This window comes from Pinus tabuliformis, chromosome X (assembly GCF_031772625.1).
Source record: "Pinus tabuliformis cultivar Carrire ecotype Pingquan chromosome X, CPIR1, whole genome shotgun sequence".
Lineage (NCBI taxonomy): Eukaryota > Viridiplantae > Streptophyta > Pinopsida > Pinales > Pinaceae > Pinus > Pinus tabuliformis.
The window spans coordinates 530,954,825-530,975,349 of NC_142308.1; the positions used below are offsets into that span (position 1 = coordinate 530,954,825).

Genomic DNA, 20,525 nt, shown 5'->3' on the forward strand with positions numbered 1-20,525 from the left:
CCTGTGTTGCTAATTTGTGTCCCTATGGCTTGCAAGGGCTATTTTCTACCTACGGGGCAATCATTTCTCATATGATCTTCTCTACAATTTCAACAGGGGAAAAACCTCTTCTCATTTTCAACCTCACGAGGCCTCTTTCTGCCAGCACAACTTCCCTGTTTTGAGGGAAAAAGCCCATTGTCTCAATTTTTGTAGGCATTTTTACAACTTTTTGTTTATCTTGACCAACCCTTGCTACTTCTCGACAAGTTCCAATTTTTTTTTTCTTTCAGACATTTAGTACAACCTTCAAGCTCCTGAGCTCAGATTTCAAGTTCTTAAAGGGTCTTGCTCCTTGATAGGATTGGTCCACCTCATGTTGTGCCCTACAACGATATAAGCATCTATTTGTTGCTATTGAGACTCGTTACGTGTTGGCACATAAACTTAGTTGTTAGTGTAATAATGGAATAATATAACTAAATATACTAGTTTCCATTTCACCATGCTAGGCCAAGCACAATCCCTGTGGTTGTTCTCATATCACAATCCCTCACATGTCTCAAACCAAGACATCATTAACAAGTACATTAGCATGATTTTAAGATTCATAATAACATATACATCCATGTCAACAAATTTACTCTCCTGCTCTTACGGTTTTTAGAAATAAGTCCTTAATCAAGTCCATCGACAGTAATTTAAATCCATCCATCATTATCGGTTTTCAATATTATTTTTTGTGTTGAAACCTGCAATGGCCATTGTGTTCGACCTCTTTCCTAGGGCCAACTATGATGACATCCGCAATTTCATGGTTATGCATACAATCAAATCATGACCATTCCATCACAATGCTACACCCAACATTCACTTGCACAAGTAAACAATCAATACACAAGGCATGATCATAATGCTATAACTAGCACCTTCATAAGCAACACAAGGATTTCCCAAATTCCCTCATATCGTAGGAGCATTCACATGCCCATTCCTCCCAAGTGTGTAAGAACACACCACTTAAACAATCATGCCAAACCATGCAGGTAATTCTCCATAACTAAGGACATAACAATCATCCATGGTCACAATAGTAGACTATCCAAACCTTCGAGACGCCTAAAGCAAACACATGCAGTCTCATTGTATTTTCCAATAAAATCAATCATACGAGATCATCTTTGCAACCAGTGTACAAATAATAATCAAATGTTATAAATGGCATACAACCTCATCCATATTTAGCTATGGTACTCAAATCTATAGCTCCAAAGATCTAAGCACTTGATCTACTTCTTTGTTAAGTTGTAACGAGGCACCAATTACTCCTCAAAGGTGTAGAGTTGAAACCATTATCTACATTTCTTTTATGATGTATCCCATCCAATCCAAGTGTTGAACTTGGAGGCTCTGATACCACCCTATAACATAAACCCTACTAACCCCAAACTTAACCAAGGTTAGAAGGAGGTAGTTACCTTGATGACCCGACCTCCATAGTCCCGTCATAGAAATGGGGTCATAAATTCCTTTGAGTTTTCTCAACTTCCTCAAAAATTTAAATGGATCTCATCACCGTGTTCATCTCATTAAGACCTTTCCAATGATATAAATTTTTAGCTCGATCCGACTTATGGATCTAAAGATATGGTTATTCAAAGATATGCCTAATAAGATCATACCACATCATCAGTGCCCACTATGTGGCACATGCATAGCCTCCAATGTGGCGCTCATGTGGTTATTCAGCCACCATGAATGAATCTATGTGTATGGGTGCATTCCCTATGTAGTTGGGAGTTGACTCACTCGACAAGAATACAAATGCGGTTCAAACTGGAGCCTGGAGCCCCAACCTGTTGTACACTCGACAAGCCAAACTCGTACTTGGCCCCGACCAGTGGTCCCACTCTACTACGCCATCAGGCTCGACTTGCTGAATCGCACCTGGGCCCCAACTAGGGGTACCGCCCAACTATCTTGACGTCATTCCTTTGGTCAAGCGTGAACTCATGCCAAGTTACAATTATTGACTTGCCTAACCCCAACCTAACAGGTCCTTCTGCATGCTCAAGCTTGAAGCTTGTGACTTCCTAAACTCTTCCTCACCCCCATAGCCATGGAATCCATGGTATGACACACCCACGCTATCAGTGAAAAACACTAAAGCACGTGAGCAATTTACCCCAAAGTTTGTTGGGACGTCATTAAAGATTGTGCCATTAATGCACCTATAAAATGCAAGGGCGTGCATCTGAACACACTTCGCAAAAGCATCGGGAACTTAACCAATTCCCCAATCTCGTACACTTAGATGTAACCCTTTTAATTTATAACAGCTAACATGCCCAAAGCACATGTAGAAGTAACAACAATATATGCATTTTCAGTCAATTTCATAAACAAACACAGATTCATTTTAACAAGAAGGGTTCTACTTATCCTTGGTTCTTAATTAAATAGATTAATTTTAGGCACACAATGACAAAGTCCATGTAACTATTGTATTCAAGCAACGAACCAACTTCAAGCACAACAATAAGCACAAGAATAAACCATTTCTCAACGTCATCACAACCAAGGTCAATCAAAGTATTAAACCAACATAGACCATTTAATGGAATTAATGGATTATTTAAACATGTTATCCAATATTATTTACTGAGGGGATTCAAGCCCAAAATCTAGACTAAGGAATTAATACTAAATCTATCCCATTCCTCACACATTATGCAGAAACCCAACATTCTTACTTTTACAGGAAGTAAACATTCTAGGCATCCAAAATAATGTTCACGCAGTATTGCAAACATCCATTTAGAAATCTATGGCACATGGAGCATAAGACCCATCTGTGATGGCACATAGATAGTGAAGTAATCATTCATATAAGATATTCATGCACACAAAGTTACATGAGTACTTATCAAGTAATGTAAAATCCTGGCAACTGAGGTTGGGAGTTTAACTCTCCACACAACCTTAAACAAGTTGCAACCAAGCTTACTTGCAGTTGTAGCCCTTGAGCAGGATTCTAGAGCTTGAGGAGGAGTGCTTTCAGAGGAGATCAAACCAATGTTAATAGCTGAAACAGGGTGTCCCTAGGCCACACCACCTCCACCCACCAGTTACTCAACAATAAAGACATAGATTGCATCAATGATCCCTCTCCTTTTTCTTTTTGCACTCTCCTAAGCGCATTCCTTCCTCTACGTGTGTGTGGTAGTTCTACACCTGTTGGATATGTGCATGTGTTCTCTCCCCCCTGCCTCTGAGCATAAAAGACCATGAATGGGAGATATCCTTCTCCCCCTATCAATGTCTCCTACCCCGCCTCCCATAGACTAACCATCTATCATTCTCCCAGATTGCATGTCAGTCAACCACACAAGACAACGCAACCCATGCTACCCTTTTGAGTTTTTTTTTTGTCCTTCATTTTCCCAATTAAATTTAATGCATTATCAGCCCATTAAAACCACTCAATCATTCCATAGCTGAGTTTTAAAATAACCAGTTCCTCAAGCAATGGAATCAATGTCCCCCTCTCAGCTACTACAATTAATTACAATTTATTTGTAATGAAGGAATATTAATGAGGGGATGTCACACTTCTTTTCTTCCCATATCTTTTCATGTCTTGGATATAACCATCAACAAATTTCCCTCCTCTTTTAGGAATCCATATAGCTCAATACCATTCCCTTCTAGTTTAACTCTCTATGGTTCCAAGACTCTATTATAGTCGCTACAATACCACCCAAAATTTTGGGTTTATTCAAAATCCACCCCCCCCCCTCCCCACCACCCCCCCCCACTTGCCTCAGATTGTTAGGGCCATGATTCGATTTTTTATTATTCAATCTCCCTTTGACTCACTCCTTACAAACCTTGTTGATACACTCACTAACACGATGCATATTAAATTAATTTATCACGTTTCATCTCATACATTGATCTCATGGTTGCATTAGGGTTTCAAGGAGGTTTGTTGCTTTTATAATGCATGGAAAAGATGGACAAAACCTCAATTATCTTTCATTTGGTTGATTACATTAGAATGCTACTGTCCTTATCCACCCTTGAAACCATATACACTTTAGAGGTGCGCTCTTATCAACATTACGTTACTCTGGTATTGTATCATCGGATCATGATACAGATTACTTAACATAACAACATTACCTTGATCATTAATTAGATAAAAGACTAATCAAATTTCTAGGAGTGTTTGATTTGCAAGGGCAGTGCATTGCATATTGCCATTTAAAAGTGGGTATTAGGAACATGTGATTTATGAATTCTTTAAACCTTACATTAAGGTATACCTTGAAGATTACGCCCACATTTTCTTGCACTAAAAGTTGTAGTATTCTAATTATTGAACATTATCTTTCGAAGCCCCTTGAACTAATTTACATCATAATGTGGCATGTAGGCCAAAACATAAAGGAAGAGACACTCGTTGTAGCAAACATATAATTGTCAGATTCATGAGCCACCTCCCTTGAGCTTTTCATAACATAAATAATGCTTGGGAGAGGTTTTTCATAACGGCTACACACAAGGTCTTGCCACATATTAACGCTTCCTTGCAATAAGAATTTGCAAAAGACACTTGACATTTGTTAATGATGAGGAATGTCATGGATGACACCTTGAAGGTCTCGATGTTGGAATGATACAAGGTCATATAAGAGCTTGAATGAAGTTGTTAACCTGTTTCCTTACTCTGAGAAAGACGAACTCTTAGCCAAACATAAATAATTTTAAGAACTTGAATGAAGCTGTTAACCTGTTTCCTTACTTTGAGAAAGACAAACTCTTAGCCAAACATAAATAATTTTAAGACATACTCCACACCTATTCTAAACATTTTAATATTACATTATAATAATTTATTTATTTTTTTAACCGAAACGGATATTTTATTTATGGGTGGCCAAAGCCATATCAAGTATTACATTTTCTGTTTCTAACAGAATAATTTCTGCTTTTACAAGATCGACTTGCCCTTTTAAGGGATGGCTGCCATACTCGGTTCTCCTGCATTTATACTTATCATGTTCTTTTCTAGATTGCATCCAATATTTGCCAGACTGTTTGCTTCTAAGTTTAATTCTCTGAGGATATGAAAGATTTGAACTGAAGAGAAGTCCTTCAAGAGTCTATTCACTCTTAATATCTGTTTGTTCAGAACTGGATCCTTAAGCCCTTTCTTTTTTAGTAGAGCTTTTATCAGCAATTCTGAGTCTCCAAACACTAAGATTTCCCTTGGGTTTCCTTTTCTGGCCAGTTGGCCAGCTTTTAAAAGACTAAGGACTTCTGCCTGGTTGTTGGTTTTAATTCCGAGTCCCCAACTGAATTCCTCTTTTCTTCCATTCGGGACATAAATGACCCCCCTGGCTCCTGACCTTCCTGGATTGCCTTTCGAGGCTCCGTCAAAGAAGATAGTGCATTTTCCTTGAGATTTCCACCACTTCTGGAAGCTTTCCAAATTGTCTCGAATCTGCCAGTTTTCCTTGTGATTTGGGCGTGTGATTGTTGAAGGACTCGTTGTAGGAGTGTAATCACCCAACCATGCTCTTTCTTCATCTCTTAGGGAGTTATCTCTAACATTGGATTGTCTCAGAGTTTCTATGAGAAGATTCTTGGCCTTTTCTGCGACATTTCCTGCTGACATTTCCTTTTGGTTAAAGACAATTTCGTTCCGGGAGAGCCACAACTTCCAACACACATATTTTGGAGCTGCTATCCACACTTTGTACCAAAGGGATTTGTCTGCGATGCTGTAGGGATACCTAGCTTTCCAGGACAAAAACATGTCTGTTATCGAACAATGCACTGGGGATCTTACATTCAGTCCAGCCAAGAAGCTAGTCCAGGCCTTCTGAGCATACTCACATTCAATAAAAATGTGAACTGAAGTCTCCAAGGCTTTTTTACAGAACACGCAGCGATGTGGACCAGCTATGTTCCTTCTACATAGGTTGTCTCCAGTTAGGATTTTGTTGTGAAACAAAGTCCAGAAGAAGAAATTGATCTTCGGAATGCTGAAGCTTTCCCAGATCTGCTTCCACACTGCTTCCGGGTGCAAAGAGTCCTTTTTGCTTTGCATCTGTAAGTACCCTTGTTTGGCTGTGTATACCCCTGTTTGTCCCCAACCCCATGAATCTTCCTCGTCTTTATGCACTGGAGTAAAGTCTGTGATTTCATCTATGAAATAGTTTAACTGATTTTTTAAGTGCGCTGGTATGTTGGGCAAAATCCAGCACTGCCAATTGCCTTTGTTATCCCACTCTGCAATGTCCTCGATTTTCCTGATTCCTTTTGATCTTAACCAAACTCTTAAATCTGCGATTTCATTTATGTCCGAGAGTGGAGGATGGCCCATGATTCGGTCTCTCCACAACAATGTTTTTTTGCCATTCCCTGGAATTTTATACAAATGTGTTCTGAAGAAATCTATCCCTTTACAACAGAGCCTCCAAGCCTGTGTTCCTTTAGGAGAAGACGCTGGGTTGAAGGAGATGATCGACCGATTTCTGAGATATTTGAGATTTAAGAGCTGGCTGATTGGATGCTTGGGCTCAGATATTAACTGCCACAGGAGTTTACATCCCAGGGCTAGATTTGCTTGTTGGGGGTCTCTAATTTGGAGTCCTCCCTCAGCAATTGGACGCTTCACCATTTCCCAATTAACTAAGTGAAAACGATTACTGTTCCCCTTCCCACCATTCCACAAAAAGTTCTGCATTAAACAAGAGATCTGATTTGCGATTTGCCTTGGAGCCATCAGCAAAGAGGCTTGGAAAGTAGGCAGAGCTGAAAGTACAGAACGGATGAGAGTGAGCTTGCCTCCTGTGGTAAGCCAGACTCCGCCCCACGCTGCTATCTTCTTATTGAACTTGGAAATCACCTCCTCCCACAAATTATTACGATTGGATCCCATCGTCAACGGAAGACCAAGATACTTTATTTTATCCCACTCTGCGTAGCCTTTGAACCCCAGTTCACTGGCTATCCTTTCAATTGTTTGTTGATCGGTATTCCATCCGTAAACTGCGCTTTTCCTCTCATTGATTAGTGCTCCAGTAACACTGCAATACTTTTGGAGAATTGTCTTGAAGGATTTAGCGATTCTCATGGATGCGCCCCCGAGCAGGAGTGAATCGTCGGCGAAGAGCGCATGATTCACTGGGGCTACGCCTTGCACGATTCTTATCCCAGGAATGGTGCCACTTTGTTGCTCATGTGTCAACTTTCTACTTAATGAATCGGCCATCAGAATATAGAGAAAGGGAGACAGAGGGCAACCTTGCCTCAGTCCCCTGGTGGCTGAAAAGAACTCTGTTGGTCTCCCATTCACCATTGGAGCGATCCAGATGTTTTCGATGCAGGCTTTGATAAGGTTTATGAATTCCTGTCGGAACCCAAAGGCTGCAAGTGCCCTGAGCAAGAAAGAACGGTTAACACGATCAAAAGCATTACTCATATCTAATTTGATAATCATACCTTGTTCTTTCCGTGTGTGGCTGGAATGGAGAGCCTCTTGGATTTGAATGACATTATCTAAGATTTGTCTGCCTTTCACAAATCCTCCTTGGGCTGGAGAGATGAGTTTTTGCAGAAGTGGCTTAATTCTGTTTGCCAGCAGTTTGGCCACGATCTTGTATGATGAATTACAAAGGGAGATCGGCCTGTATCTGTCAAAGGATCTTGGATTTGTTTCCTTGGGGATTAAAGCGAGAAATGTGGATTTTATTCCACCACCCACTTTTGCCTTCCTCAAGACTCCTCTTATCATTCTGAAGAGATCAATTTTGATAATCTCCCAACAAATTGTGTAAAAGTGTATTGTGAAACCGTCGGGACCTGGGGCTTTATCTGGTTCCATGGACCATACAATACTAGTTATTTCTTCTTCCGTTACTGGGCTCATCAGAGAAACATTATCTTCCTCACTGACTAGATTTGGGATGGTTGTGAGGAACTCTGCTTCATCCTCCTCATTCCCATTTCTTTCTGCACTAAGAAGGTTCTGAAAATGATTTACAGCTGCTTCTTGGATTTGAGAGAATCCTTTATAAACCTGACCACTAGAGCTGGTAATTTCTGTTATGTGATTGCGTGAGAGACGGGCCCTGCACTGTCTATGAAAGTATGAGGTATTTCTGTCCCCATATTTGAGCCACAGACTTCGAGACTTTAAGCGCCAATATTCCTCTTCATTTCTGAAAGAACAATATACATTCCTTTGAGCAGATTTTTCATTGGCTAAATCTGTGGAAGAGGGTTCTTTCTCCTCCATTTCCAGTTGTATTCCTTCCAATTGAATTACTGCCTCCTTCCTTTGCCTATTGGGAGATTGCATGGATTTCTTTATCCAATCTTTAAGTGCTTTTTTTGTATTTTTCATTTTTTGTTCCCACACATAGCTTGGGGAACCGAGTACATCTATCCTCCATGCTGCTTGAACTGTTTCTAAAAACCCATCTTTGCCTGCCCAAAGAGGGTTGAAACGAAATGGAAGGGGGCCTAAATCCTCTTCCTCTTTTAGGCATAAGAGGATAGGCTTATGATCCGATGTGAGCTTTGGAAGAATCTTGGAGAAAACTATTCTGTTGTCCATCATTAAAGAGCTGTTGATAAGAAACCTATCCAATCTGGCTGAGATATGATTTTCTCCGGTTCTGTTGTTTGTCCAAGTATATTTGCCTTTCACTGGTTTGAAGTCTACCAAGTCCCACTGCAGAATCAAATTGCCCACTGTATTGATGAAAGGATCTCTAGACTGGATCCCTCCTTTTTTTTCTTTGGGATCTAGAGTTATATTCAGATCTCCACCTATGACTAAATTTGTGGGACTGATTTGCGCTATATAATCTATAAGTGACCTCCAGCACTCTCTCTTTTCTTCATAATGAACAGGGACATACAAGTTAAACAGAGCGAGGGTAAGATTGCTTACGGTGTGGCGCAGCTCTGTGAAAATCCAATGTTGGGTCGCTAAGATTCGTTCTAGTGAGAAGTCTTTTGTCCAAAAAGTACCTAATCCTCCAGCTGTGCCCCTTGCACTAATAGCCTTTCCTGAATCAAATTTCCATTTCTTATCGCTGATGTTTAGAAGGGTTTCCCCTTCTATTTTGGTCTCTTGGAGCATAAGGATGTCCGCGGTCTCCATCTTCAATAAGTCTCTGATAGCTTCTGCCTTGCTGGGATTACCCAGACCCCTACAGTTCCAAGAGATCAACTGCATCATTTACCGCTTGAAGGGGTAGGCCCTCCTCCTTTGGAGGCCCTAGGCCTGATATTCCTCCCTAGTGTCATTTCGATGGTAGCTTGACTGCCGAGGGTTTTTTGTCTTTCTGACTCCTCTTCTCTAGTTTCCTTGTTTGATCTTCGTCCAACCCTTTTTGTTGACCTTTCTAGTGTTTCATCATCTGATGATCCCATATTCTCTATTGTTTTCTTCTTTTTTTTGATTATATCTGCGTATGATGGAGAAGAAATATTGCTTGGGATGGAGATTGGGTTATTACCTGGTTCTAGGGTTTCAATATTCTCCTGCTGTGGTGGTTCTTCTTCCCCTGCTTCCGGAGGATCTGAAGGAGGCGTGAGGATTTCAAATGGGTTTTTATCCCCCTCATTGCCTTTTGTTTCACTGCTTCCAGCGTTTGGTTGCTTGTGCTTCCATTATCTACTTTGTTCTCTGTCCCTTTAGCCTTGTTTTTGTTACTCTGTCTGTTGAATGTTGTCTTCTTTGCCTGTTTCCATTGTTCTTCTTTTTCCTTCTCTGTTGTCTCGTCACTTCTTTTTTCGCAGTATCTAGCAAAATGCCCATACTCGTGACAGAAACGACACTTGAAGGGCAGCTGTTCGTAATCAAGCTCTTGTATGTGTGTCCAGTTTGCCACCGATAGTTGAATCGCTTCGGGTAATCCTGTTTCCAAATCGACCTCCACGCAGATCCGGGCACAGGAATACTGGTCCTTCCTTGGGGCTTGGTCTATGTATTTTCCAAGAGCATTTCCAATGGACTGGAGTGAGCTTTGATTCCAGCAATGCAGGGGAAGATGCGGGAGGCGCACCCAAACAGGGACCGCCTTGGGCACATCTTGCGCTGGATCAAAATCTGTAGACCATTTGTTCAAGTAGAGTCCTTGAGGCCCCATGAAGTATGGCCCGTTTCTGAAAATCAGGCCTCTGTCCTCTGAACTGTCAAACAGGAAAACAAAGAACCCTTTGCCTACAAAATAGATCTTGATTCCTTCATTTACCAAAGGTAACCAGTTCCTTTTGACCCATTCTTCGACAGCTCTCGGGGATGGCCACAAACCGGTGAACTGGCCGATCAGACCTTTTTCTGCAAGATTCAGTGCAGATCTACAGATTTCCTCCTCTGGTAAGGCCACCTTGGGTATACTGTCCAGTTTTTTGACAAATTTTTGCTGCGGGCCTATGGCCTGACGTTTTCCAGTTGCAGATACAAGAGCCTCGAAGGCTTCGATCTCCAGAGGGAAGGGGGGAGGGGCCGCAGGGCCGCCTCCAGGCTCCATGAGGGAGGGCGCTTGCAGGGTCGCTCAGTGGCGCGGCTAGGGTTGCAGCGCGGCAGTGAAAATTTGAGGCTTGCTATTTGACCCCACTTGCCTAAAATTTTTAGTCCATAACTTTTAGTAAACTTGATTTGCTCTTACATTATAATAATTTTTTAAAATTATTTATTTTTTAATAAAAACTTCGCCTTTGGTTTAATTTAAATTTTGTGAATATTATTGCAACGGAACTTTGAAAAATTTCAAATGAAACGAAGCTGTGAAAGTTTTCAAATGAACACGAAACTGTTCATCCCAAAAACATCAACACGAGGCTCTTCATATCAACTTTCAATTCACAAGCAGCTTGAACTCTTTCTACTCTGATATAAAACTTGGTTTAACAATATTTTGCTCGCCATTTCAAGGGTCGAACACTTCGTTGGGCTGCGAAGTTGAAGTTTCAAGAGGGCTTCAGAGTAGATTTGTAAGAAGCCTTCGGCAGAGAGATCCATGGCCGCGGGGCTTTATATATCATACTGGGTCTAACAATTTTTTCCTCGTGATTGCAAGCCGCGAAGCCTTCGCTGTACTGCGAAGTTTAAAAAAAAAAGGGCTTCGGAGTAGGTTTGTAAGAAGCCTTCAGCAGAGAGAATCCGTGGCCGCGTGACTTTCAAATATAAAACTGGGTTTAACAAATTTTAACTCGCGATTTCAAGCCTTAAAGATTTCGTTGGACTGCGAAGATTCAAGAGGGATTCGGAGTAGGTTTGTAAGAAGCCTTCAGCGGAGAGAATCCATGGCCGCAGAGCTTTAAATATATGCCTCATTTTAAGGTATTTACTATCTAATATTTATGTTGCTTGCAATCCATCGAATTATTTTGATTCTAAAGCTAATCGTTCTTGTTTGTGAAACTCAGAATGCTGCTTAAACCATAACAACAGTAGGGCGGTTGGGTTACCGAAACCCTATGTTTTAGTTTTCCACTGTTATTTGGCAGCACAATATATATGTTTATATTATGGATAGCAGATTGCATTTCATTGCCTCCGGGGATTGAAATTTTACAGAAGATTGACCATCAACTTGAACTTTGTCGGTGAAGAGTAGATCTAGGGCTTTGAATGGTGAAATCTCATTCCTTTTTTGGAAACTAAATTTAAACAGCATTTGTGAAACCCCATCAATATTGAACATTTCATTTCAAAAAGACTCTTCATATGAACTTTCAATATACAGACTGTTTATCGCAGCTTGAAATTGTTTCTACTGCGATATAAAACTGGGTTTAACAAAATTTTCCTCGCTATTTCAAGCCTCGAAGACTTCGTTGGACTGCGAAGTTTTAAGAGGGCTTCACAGTAGGTTTGTAAGAAGCCTTCAGCAGAGAGAATCCATGCCCTAGGGCTTTCGATACATGTGCCATTGAAAGGTATTTAATGTCTAGTATTTATATTGCTTCCATTCCATTCATTTATATTGATTTTAAAAGCTAGTCGTTCTTGTTTGTGCAACTCAGAATGCTGATTAAACCATAAGAACACTAGAGCGGCAGGGTTACCTAAACCCTATGTTTTAGTTTTCCTCTAATATTTGGCAGCACAACAAGTGTTTATATTATGTATATCGGATTTTTAAAATTGGCAGCTAGGGCCACTTTGGACAGCTCCTCTAGGGAAGATAATTGTAGCACTAAATTCCTCTTTTCGAGAGGACCAAAATCGACCTAAAGATCATTGAATTTGGCTAAGGAGAAGCGTGATTTTGAATTTATGTTTCTCTCATGTAAAATTAACAAGGTTGACCTCACCTATATGTCAGCTCAATAAGCCCTAAAGTCACGTCTCAAAATAGAGGTGCTTTCAACCTCATTTTACACATCAAAAGGTCAAATCATATACGAGGCAGCCAAGCTGAGAAGGAGGACGCATGAGTAATCTGTTTTGGGTTTTCTCTTCCATCATAGGGTCGAGAATCTTCTGTTGGGAAGGCCGTAGGTTTTTAGGGCATGTCTGGGCTAGTATTGTGTGGTAAACCCTTCTCCACATTAGGCCAAGTATCTTAGGCAGAAGACCGAGGCTGTTGGTGGCATATTTGAACTAGATCAATGGATTTTTATGACAGTTTTGGACTGTATTCTTATTACCCTTATTGGCCACAGACCTTCTCTGGAGTATGGCAGGTTCAAACCCCCATTGACTGGAAGAATAGAGGCTAAGGTATTAGCCTGGCCTCAACCGCTTTAACTGCTAAGAAGATCGAATTTTTTTTAGGTTTATATTGTGAGTTTGCTGCAGAGATCAATCTACTTTGGGTTCCTCATCTTCAGTAAAGAAGGCCGCATATATGTATCCAGGATTGAGCTGCTTTTGAAGTCTGTTATGTGGCTGCATTATCTATTATGAATCATTGATGAGATCATGGAACAAAAAGTGCGAACTTGACTGGGTTATTTCTTTGACATTTGGATAGTGGTATTGTTCAACATATTGGCAAGTCAAATTGACTTTAAGTGTACTCTCTCTCTATTTCTCTACTGAACATTTGATAATAATAATAAGAAGAATTGATTAAACGTTTTCCCCATCTTGGGGTTTTTCCCTGGCTTGAGCCACATTCTTGTGTTCTTCTGTCTTGGCTTGTCTTTAAATTCTATTATTTATGTTCTTTCATTAGTTACAATCATGATTAATGAGACTGCTAATGGATTAATGGGAAAATGATGTAACTAACCTAAGCAAAGAACATGTTAGCTCAAAATTAACATGGTATCAGAGCTAGGTTGAGGACAAGCCCAAGAAAGAGGGAAAGCAATCTCTAAGAAATGTTGTCAAGTCTTCATGGTCTCCTCTCTCCTCAAAGGAGAAGTCAGGTTATCGAGGACCGAGTTACTAGATGAAGGAGCTTACAATTCTGGGCACTTCTGCAAGCTTAATCGCAGTGACTGGACCGTAGTTCTATGGATAAAGAGTGAAATACAAAACCCTCTTTTAGATATCATGATTAGAAGAGCACAATTCTAAGCACATTATGAGAGGTCTGAGATTACCAAATCCTCTGAATTGCCTTAGAACTCGGAGCACTTGAAAGGGTGAACAAACTCTTGACAAAGTCAAGAAAGGGTCCCATCATTCAAGGAGTTTCTCAAGCACTTCGAATTCTGTACCACCTCTAAAAGCCGAGCATTGTATACATATGTGGGTGACCAAGCTCATGGACTCATAGGGGTAGCCCTTCTAATAAAGAATTCGGGTTGATTAAGGCTTAGTTGGGAGTCTTATAATGAAGCTACAAAAGGAGTCGAGACCCCCTCAAGCTCATGGCATTGATATATTTCAAAGGCTGGACATAAATCTTAATCCTCCAAGAAAAGAAGTCGAGATTTCTTCTTCAAGTATGTTCTCACTGTGTTATTCAAAGGTACAAGAACAATCATCAAATTTCTGTCACTTTGTTTAAAATACATTTTGCAGAAGATGAGATCGTGTATCACAGTTCTAAGGCTATATATATAGTTTGATTAGAGAAATAAAGAGCTGACCTATGGAACCTAGTGACTTGTTCTTATTACAAATAGCATGGATTCACTATGATCTGCAATGGACCACATGACGTCAATAGACTGCAGTAATGTTTTAACATATCATCGATGGATATCGCTCTCTATGTCGTGGATCGAAATTACAGTGAGATAAATCTCAATTATGCTCACAATATTACAGTGGTTCGTTTATGGCTTTCATTAGTGACATCAAAATAATTGTGTGCACGCTTACATCTCTCCAGAAGCATCGATATATCTTTGCTTATTCTTCTATGGTATCTCTACAATGGTATCAATATTAAGGTACCTCTATAGCGACCGCATATATGGTATTCTAATTTCAATGATGGTATATTTTTGACATTACATAGTGGTTAGTTCTATAGTTTATTTTGGAATAACTTGTCTTGGCTCATATTCCATATAGAGGTCACACAATATTTTATGTAGCCTGCATAAGGAGTGCGCAACACATATGTTATAGTGAGTTATACACAATAATCATACCTATGATAAATGGATATTGAGTTACAACTCATCACAATAATCTCATTATATGACTATGACAATAACCTCTTCATACGAAAAAAACCTCAATCTTTGACCTTGATGCATGTGCAATTAACAATGACCTTGAATACATCTTCATGGCAATATCCATTATTGCATGGCCTTGATCTATTTGAGAATGGTTGACTGAACACTTTATCAAATGACTGCTTCGACATCAAAGTTGCATATCGAATAAGGGTGTTTAAGGCAAAAGATCCATGCACCCATTGAGTGCTTGTAGGTTTGTCAACAAGTCAATTGAGTCATTGTCATGTATTGAAGACCCATTTGGGCATGTCACATTTTGTAAAGAAAATTTTATTGAGTCAAAAGACCCTCCAAGACTTCGTCATGGCACAAAGATTAAGTCAGCCTATATGAAGGGAGAAGTCAGCCTCAAGATAACAATTTGTACCCCTCACAAGCCTATAAATAAGAAGGAATTCAACCTCATTTCCATACTCACTCGAGCAAGTTCGATCTTCTCAAGATAGATGCTGGAAAAAGACGAAGAAGAAGAAGAAGATCAAGATCAAAGTTTTTGGGCCTCTCTCTCTCTCTTTCGTTAGGGTTTCTACAGTGTTTGGGCTAGACAAAATTCTGAAGTTGCAAGTTCGATGCTGTAAAGCTGCAAGGTTGAAGCTATGAAGCTGCCTCTAGATCGAAGCTGTGAAGTTGTTAGGTCAAAGTTGTTGAAGCTGCATCAAGGTCAAAGCTGTGAAGCTGTTGAAGTTGCTAGGTCGACGTTGCAGAAATTGTTGCTGGGGATGAAGTTGTTGGAAGGTCGAAGTTTGTTACTGGAAGCTCTGTAAGGAAAGCTCATCAAGAAGGAATGATGACTTGGTCTTGGAGGGTCTTGGTCAAGGGTCATAGGTCTTGGAATTTGTTAATTGAAGTTATATAAGAAGGGAAGGGTTCTGGTGGGTTTTTCTCTCAGTTGGAGAGGTTTTAGCCTTGGTTGATTGCCTATATCTTGTGTCCAATTGTCTCATTGTTCTTTATGATTCGGTAGTTGTTTGATGATAGAGAACACTAATAATAATAAAGGAAAGAAGAAGTTAATCAAGTAAAAATACATCACAAGCAGTTATCAAATTAAGAGAAATCACCTACATTTGTTGTCCCCTAGATCTCTTCACATCATAGCCCAGGTGAAGACAAAGCCCAAGCAAGAGAGAGAAAAGCAAGCACTAAGAGAGATCTATTGGACAAATATCAATGGCTTCTACATCTTACTTCAAGATTGAGGACAAGCTCAATGATAAATCTGACTATCATGCATGGAAGATGACTTTGGACCTGACTTTGGAGGAACACGAAGTATTGGACTATGTGCAAGGAAAAGTGGTGGAGCCTCCTTCAAATGCATCGATTGCTACTAAGATGAAGTATAGAAAAGGTGAGGTCAAAGCAAATAAAATTTTGGTTGACTCTATTCAAAAGCATTTGGTTGCCTATATTTCTGATTTGGGATCTTCTAAGGAGATATATGATAAGTTGGTTGGAATGTTCAAAGTGAACAATGCAAATCAAATCCTCTTTCTCAAAAACAAGTTGAAGGATATCAAGATGGATAAAAGGGAGCCTATTCAATCCTACTTCATGAGAATAACTCTAATCAAGAATGACTTGCTATCTTTTGGAGAAGTTATTTCTGACAATGAGCACTCTCTCATTGCTCTTGGAGGTCTTCCAAGACCATGGGATGTATTTGTCACCACCATTCTCAACAATGATAGGATACCTGGTTTTGATGAGTTATTGGCTAGAAGCACTCAAGAGGAGACTAGGATGATGGAGAGAGACAAGCCTTCAAATGGAAATGAACCTACTACTTTCTCCACTCATGCAAAAAGGAAGAATAATGCTGGTCCGAGGAGACAAGGTCAAGGATCCAAGAAAGGATTCAAAGAAGGAAGAAAAGGAAGGTGCTACAGTTGCAACAGGTACGACCATTATGCTAGAGGGTGTCCTCACAAGAAGAATTTCCAAAGGATGACGACAATAACAACAACAACAATTTCAAAGGCCACGACAGTCAAAGGAATGTTGAAAAGTGTAACTAGGTTCGGTCTTCATAATGACATGTAATTATGATTTTATGTAATGTGATGTAAAGAAGAAAAATAAATTTATTGTATTGCTTGCTTCATGGGTATGAGCAAGAGATTTTTATTTTTGAGTCAAGACTCCCATTGAGAGTCTTTAGGAATTATTTGTCATCTAGTCATAAAATGATAGAGTCATTGTCATGTAATGAAGTCATGTTACACTTTGTAAAAGGTTAAATCTGTTTATGTAAAGTATCCTCCAAGACCTTGTCACTTATCCTCTTCAAGTCGGCCTACAACGATGAAAGGAATTGCTAGAAGAAGTCGGCCTAAAGGACATGAGGAAAGGTGCATATATAAGCCACACTCAGCCTCACTTAAAGCAAGCAACTCAACAAGCTTTCGGTCAAGTAGAAGTGCAAAGAAAGGTGAAGAAGGAGTGCGAAGAAGGGGCTGCAAAGAGAAGTGCGAATGTAGGATAAGAAGGTTTCTTCTGGGCATAGTGAAGGAGGGTTTCTTTTGGGCATAACTAAGAGAGATTCTTCTAGATCATCGAAGAAAGAGTTTCTTCTGGGGCAGCGAAGAAGGTTTCTTCTGGAGCAATGAAGAAGGTTTCTTCTGGGGTAGCAAAGGAGGTTTCTTCTAGGGTCAGCGAAGAAAGGGTTTCTTATGGGGCACTTGTTCTGGGTAACCAAGGTAGAGATCTAAAGACTGAGTTTCTCTAGAGGAGACTAGTGAAAGCCTAGAGACTGAGATTCTCTGGGAGAAGTCGAGAAGTAGTGTGAAGGATAGAGACCGAGTTTCTCTAGAAGGAGCTGAGGAGAGGAGTTCGAGATCAAGAGGGAAGTCGATTGGAAGAGGCAGAGCATCAAGGACAATGACAAGGTTCTTGGAAGGATATGAGAGTTAAGGGTCTTTGTCATGGTCTTAGTACTCATCAATTGAAGATCTAGAAGAAGAATTTTGATTGGGTTTTCCTCTCGAGAGGTGAGAGGTTTTGGCACTGGTTGACAAGCCTACATACTGTGTCACTTGCCTTGTATTGTGCATATTGGTAGTTGTCTTGATGAAAAGAACACAATAATTACATAACGAAGAAAAGACTATAAGCTAAGAAGTAAAAGTATATCACAAACAATTATCAAGCAGAGAAATCTTTTAACTATTCATGCCCTAGATTTCTCAGCATGGTATCAGAGCTAAGTTGCTAAAGTCAAGAAGGGGCATTCAAGCAAGTAAAAACACGAGAAGGATCGTAGCAAATCCAAGGGCTATCAAGGACAAGATCATCAAAACCCTAAATTGAAGAAATCTACACCAACAAGGGTCTTGAAATTATCTACAAGAAGGAATCAAGAAGAAAGACCGAAACCCTAGAAGCACTTCAAAGATCATCACTCCTACATCACCAAAGAAGTGGGAGCTCTTCAAATCAAAGGAAGGTTAGATTGAAAGGCAATCTTTCTCTCTATTGAAGAAAGGATCATCTGAAGCAACATCGTTATGAAGTTGAAGATTGTATCTTCACAAGTAAGTACATTTTCCTTATCTAGTAAAAATGACTTCATGTTGCAAGGAGAACCATAAGCTGGTTGGGATATCAAACTTCCTTGCATGGAAAAGGAGGATAGACATAGTCCTTGAAGTAAATGAAGACATTGATCATGTCCATGGAAAGGTCTCCAAGCCATCCAAAGAACAAGCATTATTTGAATACATGGAAAGGGATCTCAAGGCTCAAAAGATTCTTAAGGAATCTATTAAAGATCCTCTCATTTCCTATATAGCCGAGATGGAGACATCTAAAGAAATATATGATAAGCTGATAGAACTTTTCTCTAAGAGCACGATAGAAAAGATCATATCATTTAGATATGATCTTTATAAATTGAAGGTGTCAAAGGATGAGGGGATATTGTCATGTCTCTCAAAATTATCTCAAATAAAAGGTCCATTACAGGATCTAGGAGAGATGGTACGTGATAATGAAATAATCTCCGTTATTCTAAATGCATTGACTGATGAACAAGGTAACCTCATATCTACTAGGGAAGATGAAACTATCCCATTCATCAAGTTATTGTCTCTCTGCAAGGCAGAAGAAGACGAGTTGAAGAAAGAAAGTAATAAAAGATCAGATAGAAGGGATCAATCAGTGACAAAAAGAAAAAGAAAATTTGGAAAGTTTGATCCTCTAAAGAAAAAGAAGAACATGGCTAAGGAAAGATGCTATGGTTGTCAGAAACTTGGGTGCTATAGAAGAGACTGTCCTAAACGTAAGAGGGATAGGGAAGAAGTCCATATTACTGAGAAAGTGAAAGAACCTGAGACAAAGAAGCTTAAGAAGGAGGAAGCAAAAAGATCTCTACTATGACTGAGATGATCTTCTTCACTAGAAGGTACTTTTCACTTATATATTGGAGGCAATGTAAATAAGATAGGATGCATTAGATTAGAAAATAACATTGTGATAGAAGCATTAGAAGTAAGAGCTCGTGACATGAGAAGCATAAAGAATGTCTGGAATAAATTCTACTGTTTACAAAGAATGAGAGCTCTTGGAAACCTCATTGAAATAGAAAGAAGTAGAGATCATCATCGACTAGATCATCATACAATAAGTCAATAAAGAAACATCTGCTGGGTTAGGATATGAAAGATCCTCAAATTTCTCTGATGGAATCTGTTATGAATAAATATATATAAATAATATAAATATAAATAATGAGGATAATTGTAATAACAATTAGTTAATTAGTAATTAATACTGAAGAGGCATGTCTAAATGGGACATGACCTTTCCATGAAGAGGTACTGGCTAGTATATAAGCAGGCCCCTCACTCTCATTTGTACAATCATTCTTCATACATTTTATATATAATAATATTTGTATCTCAATGGAAATCTACATATTCCAAGTCTTCTGGAGTATTTAACACGAAGAACGAACTTTGTTCGTTCCATTTGGTATCAGAGCAGTTCGATCCTTTGGCCGCTTCACTGCTACACAGAGCTCGTTCTTCGATGCAAGTCTTTGGCCATAAAATTCGTCAACCTTGTTGTCGTTGAAGCGTTTCACTACACAGTTGGAGCCTCTCCATTTTGTAGGTTTCATCACTAGGCCTTTGGCCATTATAAAAATAAAAATAAAAAATAAAAATTATAAAAAAGTCAAATAGATATATTTGAAAAAAAATTATATTAAAAAAATTATATTAAGAAAATTATATTTAAAAAAATTATTATTAAAAAAATAATAATAAAAAATAAAAACATAAAAAAACAAAGACAAACAAAAAACAAAAAATCAAAAGGAGGCATGCCGACTTACCGCCGCCTTCCGCAGTCACCTACAACCTGACACACCTTTGACAATCACCTTTCACCCTCGATCAACTGTCACAACCACTTCGGTCAGCCACAACCACCATTTAAACAGCTCAGAAACACCCCATCCTTGCGCCCAACATTTTCGTGTACGCCACAAGCACAACCATCATAGCCACTGCGCTTTCGCTCTTCCTCTACGATCCATCATTGTCCAGACTGTTGCACCACCCATCCCGTCTGTAACCCATGTCCATGTAGCCATTAGTACTGTGACAAACGTCATCATACAAAAGGCGTTCAAATTGCAGTTAGATAAGAAGCGACAACGAACAACGAATTGCAGTTCGAGATTTCGACACTGGGACTCATTGTGAAATTGTAGTTGCCATCGTCCCTACATTCACAAACTCAGTCGCTGCTGTTAGCCGTTTGTGACACTATCTGCTATCGGTTCCATACACACTGTAAACAGTTGCTTCTCTACCATGAATAAAAAAATATCGTGTTGTTAGGCTGCTATTGTATTGGCT

General features: G+C 39.5%; 1 protein-coding gene across 2 annotated transcripts in view; it reads left to right on the plus strand.

The window, feature by feature from the left end:
- Positions 1–10,866: 10,866 nt before the first annotated feature.
- Positions 10,867–20,525, plus strand: part of LOC149141059 (uncharacterized) — a 69,850-nt gene continuing 60,191 nt past the window's right edge. The window contains exons 1-2 of one of the 2 annotated variants that reach the window (XM_089447951.1): positions 10,867–11,350; positions 11,834–11,949. The gene's annotated coding sequence lies outside the window, so the exon portion shown is untranslated. The remainder of the gene's footprint in view (positions 11,351–11,833; positions 11,950–20,525) is intronic. The other variant, XM_089447950.1, reaches the window with a different exon arrangement.